The 15,839-nt window shown below is 36.2% G+C and overlaps 1 protein-coding gene across 10 annotated transcripts in view; it reads left to right on the forward strand.

The window, feature by feature from the left end:
- The window catches only part of eya1 (EYA transcriptional coactivator and phosphatase 1), a 137,201-nt gene that overhangs the window by 72,707 nt on the left and 48,655 nt on the right, over positions 1-15,839 (forward strand). For 2 of the 10 annotated variants that reach the window (XM_048174196.1, XM_048174198.1), the window contains exon 1: positions 13,933-14,324. The exons of 4 other annotated variants lie outside the window; for them this stretch is intronic. The gene's annotated coding sequence lies outside the window, so the exon portion shown is untranslated. Of the gene's footprint in view, positions 1-13,928; positions 14,325-15,839 lie in introns of those variants that run through there. 4 more of the 10 variants (XM_048174195.1, XM_048174193.1, XM_048174187.1 and 1 more) reach the window with 3 other exon arrangements.

The following is a 15,839-nucleotide window of genomic DNA, read 5'->3' on the forward strand; positions in this document are numbered from 1 at the left end:
AGAAAAAATGGCGACGGTTTGTAATCAGCATTTCAAGCTGGACGAACACAAGTGTTTTAGGCTAAACAGAAGGGAAAAAACTGAAAGAAACTGCCATTCTGTCAACCCCTCTGTCAAGTAAAACCACGTAACGTACAGGTAATAAACCTGGATAAAACAGACATAGTATGATACAATTTTCAATGATAAACTACCCTTACAATAATGGTTCTGTTAATAACCCTCTGTCGATCGGACTGTCCGTGGGTGGTGATACAAAAATGCGTAAGTATAATTTGTAGTTTTCACAAAAGCCCAAGAGCTGTACTTGAGCTTGCGATTTGATGACAAATAAACGTGAATTTCTCTGTCCAGGTAACACAGAGAACGAATAAATATTGCTAATTTACATATACTACCGATGTTGTAACAATACAAAGCGGGTTGAAAATTTACAAAGTTAAACTTTAATTATAAGATCACCATATGACATTTTCCAACCTGAACTAACCTTGTAATGTCATAAAGTCAGATTATCTGATATTTTAGGAGACATTGACCTCTGACAGGCTTTGTTTTTATGAGGTGGCATGGCTTAGTAATCTTTAATTCAGTGTTTATCGTTTTGTGTTGGGGTCTTTCCATTTTCTATCTTTTGTAAAAAACAAAAAATCTTTTTACTGAACATCTTTTAATATTATCATTTTAAAAAATGAGTCAAGTTTGTTTATATCTGTGCATTATGCTGTTTACAGTATGTCATAAATATGCTATTTTGTTCTGATCGTGTTACTCCATGCAGCAGGGAGCTCTTAACTAGTTGGCGTTGGCACCGGTTGGGCGTGTTTCCTTAGCATGACAGATTGCACCACGGTAACCTAATCTTGTATTTCAAATTCTGCTCTCCTGGAGGGATAAAAATAAGGAACAACATTTGCCCTCTTCTGCCTAATCAGCCCTTTCCTTCATGTATTAGAGATGTGTCTATAGCTGCCGAAGACAAGAATGTCGACTGCATAACAGGCTGCCTCCTTTTATTAGAGCTTTTCAATATCTGATCAATTATTCAGGCCCAGAGCAGCCGTTTGGTGAGACAGAATTTCAGCTAGCTTGTAATTTTGTAAATAGCATAGTCATCATGTGATGGGTCATTCGTCATGCCAGTAAATGCAGAAGATCCTCAGGAGACAGAGAATAGGTGAGGTTTCACTTTGTCAAAGACTTCATTTACTTAAAGGAATAGGTCATCCGAAAATATTTACTCACTCTCATGTTCAGAACCTGTATGACTTACTGTGAAACACAAAGGGAGGAAATTTTTAATAATGTAGTGCCTGTTGTTTTCCATGCAGTAATACAAATGAATGGACATTGGCGCTTTTCACTCATCATAAAAGTGGTATATACGAAATGTTCACATGTATACAATAAGTTTTCCTCACATAGAACAACTCAGAACACTTAGTACTAATATAAAATACTAACATAGTGCACAAATTGTAGTGATCCCTTTATGATGCTTTCATGTTCTTTCTGAAGCTTTAAAGCTCCAATTCATTGCAATCACATAGATAAGAGCAACTAGCACATTATTAAAAATGTTTTCTTTTGCGTTCCACAGAACAAAATTAAGTCATACATGTTTGGTGAGGAAATAATGATACTTTTTAATGATAATAACTTTTCCCTGGACCATGAAATGTCAAGGACCACACTGTAAAAAAAAAAAAAAAAAAAAAATTGCAGCTGTGGTTGCCAGAACTTTACCCTAAAAAATATGGTAGCAATATTTTAAGTTGTATGGATTAAACTTACAGGGATAGTCACCCAAAAATTCGGTCATCATTTACTCCCCCTCAAGTTGTTGTTCTGCTGGAAGACACACAAAGGAAGATATTTGGAAGAATGTTTGTAACCAAGCAGATCTCGCACCCATTGACTACCATAGTATTTTTTTCCTACTATGGTTGTCAATGGGGTACGAGATCTGCTTGGTTACAAACATTCTTTCAAATATCTTTTGTGTGTGTGTGTGTGTGTGTGTGTGTGTGTGTGTGTGTGTGTGTGTGTGTATGTGTGTACAGGAGATCAAAGAAATTTATACAGGTTTAGAACAACTTGAGGGTGAGTAAATAATGACAGAATTTTAATATTTTTTTGTGACCTACCCTTTTAAATTAAAAAAAATAAATAAATAAATAAAAAATCACCATAAAAACAGGTAGTAAAGAGAAAACCGTGTGATAATTAAAGTTCATCACAAGTGGCTTTTCCGAAAGCTGAGGTAAATACTAATAAATAGAAAGTGCACAGTGTCAAACAAATACAAAACACCATCATTACCATCAAACATTAATTTACCAACAGTAGATGTAACATAACCTAATGTACATAACTGATCAAAATAAAAATAAAAAAACTAAGAAGAAACAATTATTTAAAAAAAAAAAAAAACGTTTTATGAATGTGAAGTGAGTTTTACCTTAATTATAAGATAACGTGTTCTTTTTTGCTTTCAAAAAACTGTACATTTAACAATATTTTATTATAAAATAAATGAATGCAATGCTGGATTGCAGTTTTTCGCAGTATGTAACTTAACAGGTTTTTACCATAGCATTTTTACAGTCTTTAAAATAAATTAATCTTTTATCTATATTTTTTCAATCTCCAAATGTGCCTTGCCTCACTAATCTACTGTTCTAATATGCGCCTAAAGACAGAAATGACAGCTGTCTATGCTGAGTAGCCATTAAAACTGAAGCTGGATGTCATTTCCATTCTTCTAGTGAGTCTAAGCCAGGTGCGGCCGAGAGGGAGAACAATTCCAGCCCAGTGAATGAACAAACCCCCAATTACCCTGAATGTCCCTCTGGTAGCTTTCATTCAAGCAAATGGCTCCTCTAATTGGCCTGACCAGTCCTACCTGTTTCACATCCAAACCCTGGACTATTCTTCTGCATTGTATCCACGGCAACAGGAAGTTTTGCGGCCTATAAAAAGTTGCGAGTCGTGTAACCGAGACTTGGCAGGGAGTGTTACCATGGTACGCGTCTCTATTTATAGATCAATCTCGCTGTGAGCTGTGAGTTATACCCCTCAGACGTTTGACGACGAGACTTTGGATATCGCTTTACTTAATGTTTGTTTTAAAAATTGTGTTTTGTACTGTTTTGTTGTCAAGGAATTGACAGTGCTAATGCAGGACTGTGAGTAGAATAAAACAACACAGTTTATTAAGTCCCTCAAAACTCTTGTTTTTATAAAAGTTGAAATTTATGACAAATCAATACGCCTATTTAGGTGTTTGTGGCAGTGAGTAGACTGAATCATATGTTAGCCATCTGAGTGCAAAGTTAGTCATCCTTTTCTTCATTTATCATCATTTATTAAAGCCAAACCTTCGGCATACGGACAGCCTGCTAATGTTATTGGATGCAGAGGATTTTATAACGCTCTCTGAAAGCATTCAAGTTGGCCAGGCATCCTTTTTTTTTTCTTTTTTCTTTTTTTTTTCTTTTCCTGTGTATTTTCAATAAAATGAAAGTGTGACTCAACGTCTTCCATAAACATTTTAGTCATATGAATCAAATAAAGAGCAGCATGGATTTAGTGAACCCGGTTTTCGGTGTATTTTAATGGAAGCATTTCTCTGGTATGGAAGCTTGATTCCACCACTGAATAAAAAAAAAAAGGTAATTGTGACTTTTTATCTCAGAATTGCATATATAAACTCAATATAAACTAGCAATTTTGAGTTACAAAGTCAGAATTGTGAGATATAAACTTGCAGTTGCGACTTATAAAGTCAGAATTGCATGATATAAAGTCAAAATTGTGAGTTAAGTCAGAATTGTGAGATATAAACGTGCATTTTGGAGAAAAAAAAGTCAGAATTGGAATTTATAACTTGCAATTGTGAGTTTATATCTCACAATTATGAGAAAATAAGTCAGAATTGCGAGATAAACTTTCTCGCAATTGCGTTTATATCCCGCAATTGTTTATAACTCACAATTGTGAGTTTAGAACTTGCTATTCTTACTTTATTTCTCACAATTGTGTTTATATCCTGCAATTTTGACATTATATCTCGCAATTCTGAGAAAAGAAGTCAGAATTGTGAGATGTAAACTTGCAATTGCGAGTTATATAGTCAGAATTGCATGTTATAAAGTCAGAATTGTGAGATATAAACTTGCAATTCAGAGAAAAAAAAGTCAGTCTTTTTTTTCCCTCAGAATTTGACTTTTATTCAATTGCGAGTTTATATCTCACAATTCTGAGAAAAGAAGTCAGAATTGCGAGTTTATATTTCACAATTGTGACTTTATTTCTCGCAATTTTGACTTTATTTCTCGCAATTGCGTTTAATGTCCCGCAATTGTGTTTATTACTCACAATTGTGAGTTTAGAACATGCTATTCTTTATTTCTCACAATTGTGTTTATATCCCGCAATTTTGACATTATATCTCGCAATTCTGAGAAAAGAAGTCAGAATTGCGAGATGTAAACTTTCAACTGCGAGTTATATAGTCAGAATTGCATGATATAAAGTCAGAATTGTGAGATATAAACTTGCAATTCAGAGAAAAAATGTCAGTCTTTTTTTCCCCTCTGAATTGGACTTTATATCTCACAATTCTGAGAAAAGAAGTCAGAATTACGAGTTTATATTTTGCAGTTGTGACTTTATTTCTCGCAATTGTGACTTTATTTCTCGCAATTGTGACTTTATTTCTCGCAATTGCGTTTAATGTCCCGCAATTGTGTTTATTACTCACAATTGTGAGTTTAGAACGTGCTATTCTGACTTTATTTCTCACAATTGTGAGTTTATATCTCACAATTCCGAAAAAAGAAGTCAGAGTTGCAAGATGTAAACGTGCAATTGTAAGAAAAAAAGTCAGAATTCTGAGATAAAAAGTCGCAATTACCTTTTTTTATTTTTTATTCAGTGGCTGAAACAAGTTTCCATACAATGCTGTCGAACCTCCATCATGGCCTGTTTTTATTTCAGTTCTTTGCTCGTCGAAACACATTTCACTCCAAAACTATTGCGTCACCCATGACGGATGTCCGTTCGCCTTGATTACTGCTTCCTGTCAGTGTTTTCTTGTAATATTTCCTTAGGCTGACAGTAGGCTGTGTACACTAAGAGGTCGATAAGGCCTGTAAAGAGGATGTATCATCAGGTGAACTTCAGATGCTGTTTTGAAATAACTTTTTCTCTCCGGCGTATCCATTACGAGGAATCCACCCTGTACATCCCATTCAGACACGGTGATATGATACACCCCAGTGAAGTCATGGAGCAAGTATACTACATGCAACCGAGCAATAAAAGGCCTTTCCCTGCGGTTTTGGATCTCAGAAATGTGTTTGTGAGGAAAGTTCAAATATATACATCTGGAAATGAACATCTGCATATAGAGGCTTTACTTTTAAGTTTGTTACTCTTTTGAGTATGTCCACGACACCCCACTGATGTCGGGATGGGATTTTTGGCCATCGTGTCAATCACTGAGAGGCTTAGATATATAAGACAAGGTCTGACATATTTTTGAAGAGTTCAGCCTAAAATCCCACTAGGCAATTTCCATTTCCTCAAAGAGGAAATCACCTTCTGAGCACCGCACAAAAAGGAAATAAACATGGAAAGTTGGCACGTCAGTCCAAAAACTGACTTTGTCACTGCAGTGTTTTGATGTGAATTGTATCTGGTGCACTTGCCCTTGAAAAAGTCTTCTGCAAAAAGTATAGGTGATAGATTTTTATTCTAACTAAAGGCAACTGTCTTTGTGAGTTTTGTCAATTAAGTAGACGAGACCCAGAGCCGAGTACAGAGTCACGGAGAGTTAGGCCTCATTGGGGGATGCTATTAGTTCCCTCTTTCTCTCTCTCTCTCTCTCTCTCATGCATAGTCCTAAACTGTTATTAACCTTTGGTTATTTTTGAACTTCTGGTCATGCTTCAAGTCACTTTATATGACGCCAGCATGATGGGAGGCAACCGCTGGCCAAGCAAGCTGCTAATAGTTCACACTCTTCAGGGGCCGCTGCAGCATCTTCCGGTCCTATAAAACGAACAGCATTCCATATCCATGTAATCCAAGCGTTATTTTAAATGCATATACGTAAGGAGAAAGAAAGAGCCAGGGAAGTTCAGCTGTTAAATGTCTAAACTAGAGTTAAAAATGAAATCCGCCGCCCAATAGCAACCCTGCCATTATATATGGTAAGAAGCCCTGAGTGATTTAATTATACTTCCTGAAGAGCAAGTGTGGAAATATTTTTAGTACAGATTGTTTATAGTTGCTTCCTCGGAGTTGGTAGGCTGAAGACGCTTCCCGGGCCAGGTTTTAATATGAAATCAAAAGCAGCGCACAGTGGCCCAAAAAATTCGAAAATGTCTTTCGCGGTGGCTGCGTTGCTTTAACCTATGATGCCTACATATCAATGAGACTGCACTTTTCTAAGCTGTGGTATCATCTAGCACATTTACACTACCCGCTGAGGCACACACGGATCCATTTCTCCCTTACTCCGAGACACAGTCGCATTCTCCCTCTTGCATTCCTTCCATGCGCCTGCCCCTTCACTAGAACTGCCCACTGCCATTGTGCAGAATGGCAGTGCCCCAATCAAAGTGGCTTTCATCTGGCCAATTTAAACAGACAACCCCAACCAGACATTTGCCTAATGTGTTTTTGTTATGTGGGCTCCTGGCTTCACAAATGTCAGCCGGCTGGAAGGAAGCAGTGGCTCTAACCTCTGTAGTTTCAGTGCTCTTCCCCCACTGGGAGTTCTGCTGGGCTGAAACTAATCCCTCCGCCTGAGAGCCGAAGTGTCCTCTCTGCAGGGGAGAGCCCATTCCGGGGGCCAGGGAACGGCGGTCTGGCCGCGGCACTCTGCTGACCTGGACCCAACTGGGGGAGGCAGCTGTGAAGGCTGGGAATGCCACATTTCTGACCAAAACCAAGACAGTTGGGCCAGTGCTGACAAATGTTCCTACGGACGCCAGGCATGCTTGCTTGGAGTCATTAGAAAGGGGCCTGAAAATTTATTACAAAACGTATTGGTATTTTAGGGCGCAGCTGATTTAAATTTAGTGGAATCCAGCAGCCTTTACCATTCAGGAATTTAAGATTCCAGTAGGTGTGTGTGTATATATATATATATATATATATATATATATATATATATATATATATACACACACACACATATATACAGTCAAACCAAAAATTATTCAGACATTTTTGATGTTTTTAATATATTTTTATTAGTGAGTGCAGGACACTATAGTTCATTTATGTAAGTGAGGATAGCAAAATAAAGTAAACTGTGACATATTATATGTCAAGATATAATACCACATAGAGTGGACTATAAGTAAAATTGATAAAAATTTGGAACCAAAAATTATTCAGACACTTTGATCTGACCATGTTTTGCTTAAGTGTTATCTGACATAATTCTCTGACACAGTTTAACTCTTAATTTTATAGATCTTGTCATATTTTATTACCATTTTTTAAACTGTAGTGAATAAACTGTATTAATGAATGAAATGTTCAAGGTGTCTGAATAATTTTTTTTTTTCTTGACTAAATAATAAATTAATTAACTACATGTACTTAATATAGAGTTACGGTTAGGGTTAGTGTTTGGTTTAGGGTTAGTTACTTGAAATTATTATGCACAATTTAGTGTTAATACTATAGTAATTACATGTAGTAATGTGTAACTATGTCACCTTAAAATAAAGTGTTACCTAAATAAATATACACATTTGGTTATTTATTTTATTATGTTGTTATACTTTTTTTTTTTCATATGTATTTTTTAATAGTGTTTTTTGGCGATTTTCCACTGCATGGTACGGCTTGATACGGCTTACTTTTTGGTGCTTTTCTACTGCATGGGATGGCTCGGTACGTAACGGTACGGCTCGCTTAAATAGTACCACCTCGGTTGAGGTTCCAAGCAAGCCATACCAATACTAAATGTGATGTGTAAACACTGCAGATCACTGATTGGTCAGAGAGAATCATCACTACCAATGTCAATGGATTTGAAACACGAGACACCAAACCCGCTAGATTTAAATAGTCAGTAACAGCCACCGCAGTATCGTTTGTTAGCGAAACAACTTGCTTTAAATGACCGTCGCACGCAACTTGAAAAAAGAAATGGCTCGTGGTCAGTAGACGAGGTGCAGACTCATTGCTAGATGTGGAGTGGATCCAGAGCAGTAGAAGCAGTGCAACTATCACTTTGAAGCGGTACTAATTGCAGTGGAAAAGCAAACCGAAAGTAAAGCAAGCCAAATCATACCATACCGAGCCAAACCGAGTAGCACCACGCAGTGGAAAAGCGCCATTAGCTTATGCTTCAGACCAACAGTTTTGTTGTGGCACATGATGCCACTCTTTTAGTTGATGTCGACGCTGCTTGAGTCATTCTGGGGTTTCATTTGACTTACAACACCTGCAGCTTATTTGGTAGTTTAGTTTGTCAACATCAGCACTGCCAAAATGGTAGAAATACAGTGCACATTTTTTAAAATGCTTTGTCTAGAATGCACTCTTGATTGAAAAAATAAACAGTTGAAGTTGCTTCAGTCCTTGCCATTTTTCTCTTCCCTTTAACAACAGTAACAACAGCCTTAGTACAGCGTTTAAATAAACACTCCAGTAGGGAGTATGTCCTGTATATCACCACGATCCTCTGTGATGTCTCTTTCTGAGTAATAGGTCTCTGTAGTTCGCTTGTTTTGCTGTTTTTTCAGAAGCCTGGAGAGTAATAAACTGCCTTCTTGAGGATCAGAGGGCCCTCATAGAACTTCACCAGGTGTGCCTGAATCCTCATAAAGCGCGGCCTGCAGTGCACTCATGGGTAGAAGCGTCCTTTGTGCCGCTCTTAAACAAACACTGTCTACATTGATGTCTGAGTTCTAGAAGTACAAACATCAATGCAGGTTGAAATTCATACTGATGAGTTTACAATAGAATAAATGTAATTACGTGAATATGAAACACATGCATCATCTTTTCGGTTTATCTTGCCCGTGATTGCAAATTTCGATTTATTCAGCATCTTTTTGAGGTTACCCGGCTGAATTATTCTGATGAGGAGAAATACAGTTGTATTTCATAGGCATGAGTATGAACGTACTTCCATTAGTTCTAGCAGATGAACATGATGTTTGTTTATAGAGAAATGGAGCTTCACTGCAGCTTTTATTCACCACTTGAAAGCACTTTGCTTGCTACTAATTTACCTTAGGGGGCTTTAAAATTATCTGTCTGTGCTGTCGAAATCTTTATTGTGGTGACAACTCGTCATCATCATCAAAGATTGCCCCGGAGTCAAATAAAGATGGTTTTTGAATAGTGGGTATGTTGCTCTGTCGAGCAGATTCCATCTGATTGGTTCTCCTCTCTAACAGTGAAATTAAGCACTGCAGGTTGGATCAGTAAATGTAGTTTTGGAGATTGATGGTGCAGTCTGTGGGATCAGGCAGGAGGAGAGAAAAACACCCACTGATGGAGTCGTATAATCCATAAAATGTCTCGTATATTGTGTTTGAATTTAGCTTTGATTGTTTTTTCTGAATGCAACGCTTCCAGATTAACAATTAGAATCCTTTTTATTTGTCACCTAAACCTGATATGAAACTAATGTTGATAAGGTACACTAACGTTCAAAAGTTTGAGGTTGTGAGTTTTTTTTTATTATTATGTTTTTGAGAGACTCTCATGCTCAAAAAGGCTGCATATATTTGATGAAAAATACAATAAACACAGTAATATTGTTAAATGGGATTGCAACTGTTTCTATTTTAGTGTATTTTCAAATGTAATTTATATTATTCCTGTGAAGGCAAAGCTTATTGTTCCAGTCTTCAGTGTCACATGATCCTTCAGAAATCATTACAATATGATGATATGGTGCTCAAGAAACATATTATCAATGTTGAAAACAGTTCTTCCGCTTATTTATTTATTTTGTAGAAACCGTGGTAGTTTTTTCAGGATTTTTTAATAAATAGAAAGTTCAAAAGAACAGCGTTTATTTGAAATAGAAATCTTTGGTGACATTATAAATGTCTTGACTGTCACTTTTTATCAGTTATGTGTCCTTGCTGAATTACATAATTTATATCTTTCAAAAATAATCTTACTGTAAAATATCTTATGCAAGGTTTTTTTCAGCCCACAATGTGCTATAGACCTCAGGAACAATAAGGATGTGTATATAAGACAAAATAAACACACACACACACACACACACACACATATAAATATAATATATATATTGCCTTTTTACCATTTACCTCACTTATAGGGCCATTGGCTGTTATGAATAATAATATAGAAGACAATGTGCTATATGTCTTTATACACTCTTGCTAAATATGTCATGAAATTGTGATCTGTAAATAACTGTTAGTGTTACTGGTGAATTATCTACAGTATTATAGTAAAATATAAATTTTTTAAGTGTTGGTTTGTTCTGGTGTCACTAGTCAAGTCTGCGTGAGTTTAGCACATGAAAATTGCGCTTCAGTTTTCACCTGGTTGTCTTTTTTACAATGTCTGTCATTCAAGACAAGTTTTTGTTGCTCGGTTATTCAGAGCAGAAAATATACTCACTATGACAAAAGTCCTTCAAAGAATGAAGAAAATATCCAATATCAACTGCTCGACAGCTTGGAAAAATCACCACAGATCCAACTCTACCTGTCAGGCACACGAGGCCCAGAATATGTTTTCTTTCACGTAAGAAGTAAGGTAAATATTGTGTAAAATGTGTAAAAAGTTGTTTTCATTAGACAAATACTGAAGTTCAGGTTTCGTATCTTTGGGGAAGCTTTAGAGTTTTATGTTCAGGGAGACAGGCAGAAAAAGCAACTCGATCTCCTCAAAGTGTGACATTGTGTAAACACTTTGGTAACAGATTGCAAACAACCTGTGACACTGTGATTTTAGTTTGTTGTTTATTAGCATTAGCATTATTAGCATCAAAATCAGAGTATATTTTCTCGGTTTTCTCTGAGCAGATATCGCTCATAGTTTGAAGAAATATAAATGTGCTATACAATAACAGTAATGACATTCCATCAGGGCATCCATTTATTGTTTTTCAGCTGAATTACTTAACTGAGTAATGAGTAGCTCAACTTCAGCCAGTTGCTTTTAGAGGCTCAGCTGTGGGCAATGCATGAATCATAGCATAATTATGCATTTGTGACATAATTTCATGATAACCCCAGTGCAGTGCAGGACACAGTAGATCCATCCATGTGTCTACATTTCAAGCAGGCATCTCTGCAGCCTCCCAGTAAGACTGCAGGGTCCCATCAAGATAATCCTTAATAAAGAACGGCTTCACTTTTAATCTTACCCACTTCTCATATTTCTTGCTTGATATAGTTTTTGGCAAGTAATGTTTTAGCACTGATGTCAGTCTAGGCCTATCAATGCATCTTTGTTAAGTCCACCACGGGCACATACTAGGAACATTGCAGGCTTGATTGTCTAATTCTAAAGAGCCGTTTTGCTAAGCGTTTAAGTCTAAGGGAAAAATAAGGCTGTTAAAGCCTTTAGGCTCTCAGACTTCACATCAACATTTACATACATTTTTAAATGCACTTTAAAAAAAATGATTTATACTTATGTACTGTATACTTGTTTACTCAACCTAACTCATGTAAATGAGTCAATATATATTTCAGAATTCTTATTGAACATTATAAGGAATCTTTCACTTGATATTGTTCTATTTATATGGTACAGTAATGTGAAACATACCTTTCTGTTGACGATGATGCCTTTGCTTAGGGGGAAAATGAAAGTGTTTGCTTGGGAGACATAAACAACTTGGGATAATTATGCTGTGCAATTTTAAAATAACTGCAAAATTACATTGAAAGTTAATTTTATGTGCGAGAGAGGGGGTTATAACTCGATTGGCGTATAAACCCCTCAGCTACGGTGAATAGTTACTTGAGATCCCCTCTGCATTTATTAGTATATTGAGTTATCAAGAGCCTCTTCAAACTGCAATATATTTAATTTTCTCAGGCTGTAATGTGAAACGCCGGCTTTTACCTGTAGGCACATCTGTAGCGTAAACGCCTGTGCATTTGCATGACAACTGCTTTAGTAGTGCGCTACATCTAGATGAGGAAAAGTCAAGCTCGGGTCTATTTATACTGAGGAGGACGGCAGAGGTTTGACCTGCCGTCCCATATATGGCTGCCAAGTCCATTTCATTGTGACACACCAACATCAGAAAGGTGTGTAAATGAGTTTGTGAGTATTTGTTTGTCATTTTGGCCACTTTGTAGCTTTTTTGTAGGTATTAAGGCCTGTTAACTACAAAGATAACTATAATGATGTAAATATAACTGCTGTTATGTCATCTGCTACTTTAAATGCTTGCGTTCTTAAAGTAGAATGGATTCTGATTGGCTGATTTTGTCATTCATCAGCTGGGAAAAAAAATCATTCTGAGAGTGATTCCAGTGATTTTTCTGGGCTGTTATCGTTTTTCTTGTGGTGTGAACTCTGCTATTCTTTTATATTTAGAATGATTTTTAGAACTTTTGTTATAGTTATCATCCTTGGTGTATATGGGCCTTTACCCATCAAACATAAATGCAAAAATAGATTTTTAATATAGATCTGTATGTCTATAAAATAAGGCACATGCTGCTTTTGTTCATTATAGAGTTTGTTTTGACGCTTATCAAACAATCATTTTAATAGTATCTTATCTTATAATATTATTAGGTTTCTTTTAAAATATAAACCTTCATCTATAATTCTATTGGTAAATTAAATAAATGTGACCCTGGACCACAAAAGCAGTCATAAGTCGCACAGGTATATTTGTAGCAATAGCCATCAATACACTGTTTGGGTCAAAATTATCGATTTTTCTTTTATGCCAAAAATCATTAGGATATTAAGTAAAGATCATGTTCCATGAAGAAATTTTGTACATTTTCTACCGCATATATATTAAAAACTTATTTTTGTTAGTGGATATGCATTGCTAAGGACTTCATTTGGGCAACTTTAAAGGCGATTTTCTCAATATTTAGATTTTCAGATTTTCAGCCAAATATTGTCCTATCCTAACAAACCATACATCAATGGAAAGCTTATTTCTTCAACTTTCAGATGATGTATAAATCTCAATTTAAAAAAAATGACCCTTATAACTGGCTTTGTGGTCCAGCGTCACAAATTAGAATTTTTACTTTCTTTTTTTTTCTTTTTTTCATACATATTTTTTATTGAGATCCACTTTACATTTGTAGTGTGTATGCATGTGTATTTTATATGTATATAACAATGCATTTCTTTATGTAATAGATTGCATTTGGTAGTATTCCATTGTGAGGGAGTAGTGAAGGTAAACTTTGAAAACAAATGAAGTAATAAGCTGGAGCAGACAGACGGCAGTCATTACCTTGCAAACAGCAGTGAGAGGTCTACTTGTTGATGGAAGGCTTCCACTATAACGCTGATCGGACGAGCCAGTTTGCTCCAATAAAATCAGCTCCATCATTTACAAACTATATTTACTTAATGCATACCTACTAGGATCCTTTTGTCAGGGACAAACCACAAAGATTCAGCCACAAAAAAGAACCGGTTTGCGGAAAGAAGAAAATAAAAATAAACGGGAGAGAAAAAGAAAAAAGCTGTGCCCCTGGGCTGTGTGTGTGTGTGCATAGCCACAGGATCCAGCAGACTAGCAGAGATGCATGCAGGATCTGCTGTTTCATTGTCTTAGGATCACTGATACAATCTAGAGGAAGGCTATATTGCTTAAAGCTGTGAGTGAATGACATATGGAGGACTGGTGTGAAGAAAACTCCCCAGTGCCTCCTCCAAACTAAAGTCTTCCTGTGAGAGAGAGCAGCGAGCAACTTTCTGCGCTTTCAAACTGCATGCTCCCTCCCTCTCTCCCTCTCTCTCTCTCTCTCTCACCCATTTCTCTCTCTCTCTCTCTCTTTCACTCTTTTTTTTTCTCTTCCTCAGACACTAGCTAGTCACTGCCTGCAGCAGTAATCGGACAACTCTCGTTCTTGCTCGGAGTCTGTCTCTTGAGATCTAGCACGGGGCTCCATGACTTTTCACCCTTAAAATGAAAAAGAAAAAAGTTGTCTTTTATCGCTAATCTGCGCGTTTAAAGTCAACTCAGAGAGAAGTTTCTTTTTTAAAAAGTTCTTTATTTGCTCTGGAACGGACAGACACTCAACGGAAGATTGCTAAAAAAGGAGGAATAAAAGAAAAAGTGCAAGGATTCTACCATAATTGTAGTGAGTACTATTTTGATTATCTTTTAACAGTCTTTTCTTCTATGTTTTGTTATTTTAGGTGTCCCGTGTTAGACGTTTAATGTCAGTTTTATACATGGTAAAACGCGGCTGTGTGTCTTAACTTTGCATAATCGAGGTTTAGATTAAAATGAAACATTTTTGAAAACACCTTATTATATTTTTATAAACGTCAAAGAGTTTTTTGAATGACAAAATTAAAGTCATTCTGACAAATTATTCTAGCAAATTATTAGAAATTTATCTCTTACCTATTTTTTTTTTTTTAAATCTTCGCCTAATGTACTGTTAAAACTTCAATATTGTTATCTTTATTAAATGTCATAAAAGACTGTAAAATATAAAAAGAAAAAATATTAGTTTCTGTCACTCCTGTCAGTAACACCATTTGCAAAATGTCCAAAAATGAAAATTGCTGTAGTATATTTTGACAGATTATTTCCAAAGCATATTTATAAAAGTTCATAAAAAGATTATTTCTATTTATACATACAAAGTATTTAGTATTTTTTAAAAAGCTAGTATTTTGAGTTCCTACAAATTTCTATTTTCTTTAAATGTTTCTGATAATTATATACACACAATTCCCTATAAAATTCAGCAACAACGTTTTAGTTTAAAATCTTTAAGACTGCATCATGTCGCTGTCACCGTTTGCCGCTCAAATTTAAATCCCCAGTGACTCTATCTATCTCTCTCTCTCTCACGCACCTGATTCACACCTTCACCCTTTTTCAAATTCACCTTTTTGCGTCTCCGTAGCCCTCAGGTGAGCACTACCTTTTTTGGTAGTTTAAAACAGGTGTACGAGGCACTGAAATAAGAGATAGCATTGTAAATAATGACCCCATTTTGGGTCTAAGATAAAAAGTTTCCATTTTCCATCCAGCAAGTAAAACCCAAAATTCTATTCAGCTGGCAGAATAAACAAAACCAGTTCAGTTTTAGCAGTTGACATCCAATGCCATCTGCTGCAGGCAGGAATGTTTTAGGGTAGACAGACAGGCAGATTGCTGTCTTGTAAGACATCAGCAGACGGCCACCACAACCAAGACACCCGTACATTTTTTAAAAAGGGTTGTTTTCTATCCAAGGATGCAGTTTATTTGAGAATTTAGCATTCCGTTTAAATGCGTAATAATGCGGGACTCAAAACACATAATCTCTTTCTCACTTTTATCGTTGATTTGCCTTTTTGTCCAGTGAATAAAATGCAGTTTAAATATGCTTTTGTCTCATAATAATTGAAAAGTCATTTCACGGCAGCTGTTTCCCCAACTCATATTGTTTTTTTCAGAGTGTGTGAGTACGGTGTTGCCTCCAGCCGCCCTCTCTGTGTTCCTTTGCACAATATCCCTGCTTATCTAATTACCTCATAATGGGCTGCTTGATTTGAACTGTTTACACACTGTATTTGTTTTAATAAGGCATAAGTTCGACTGCATTAAGCTCTCTCCGATAAGCCCTCGTGCGTTCAGCCCCACGACGTGCCGTTGT

The sequence above is a fragment of the Megalobrama amblycephala genome, linkage group LG22 (assembly GCF_018812025.1).
Source record: "Megalobrama amblycephala isolate DHTTF-2021 linkage group LG22, ASM1881202v1, whole genome shotgun sequence".
NCBI lineage: Eukaryota > Metazoa > Chordata > Actinopteri > Cypriniformes > Xenocyprididae > Megalobrama > Megalobrama amblycephala.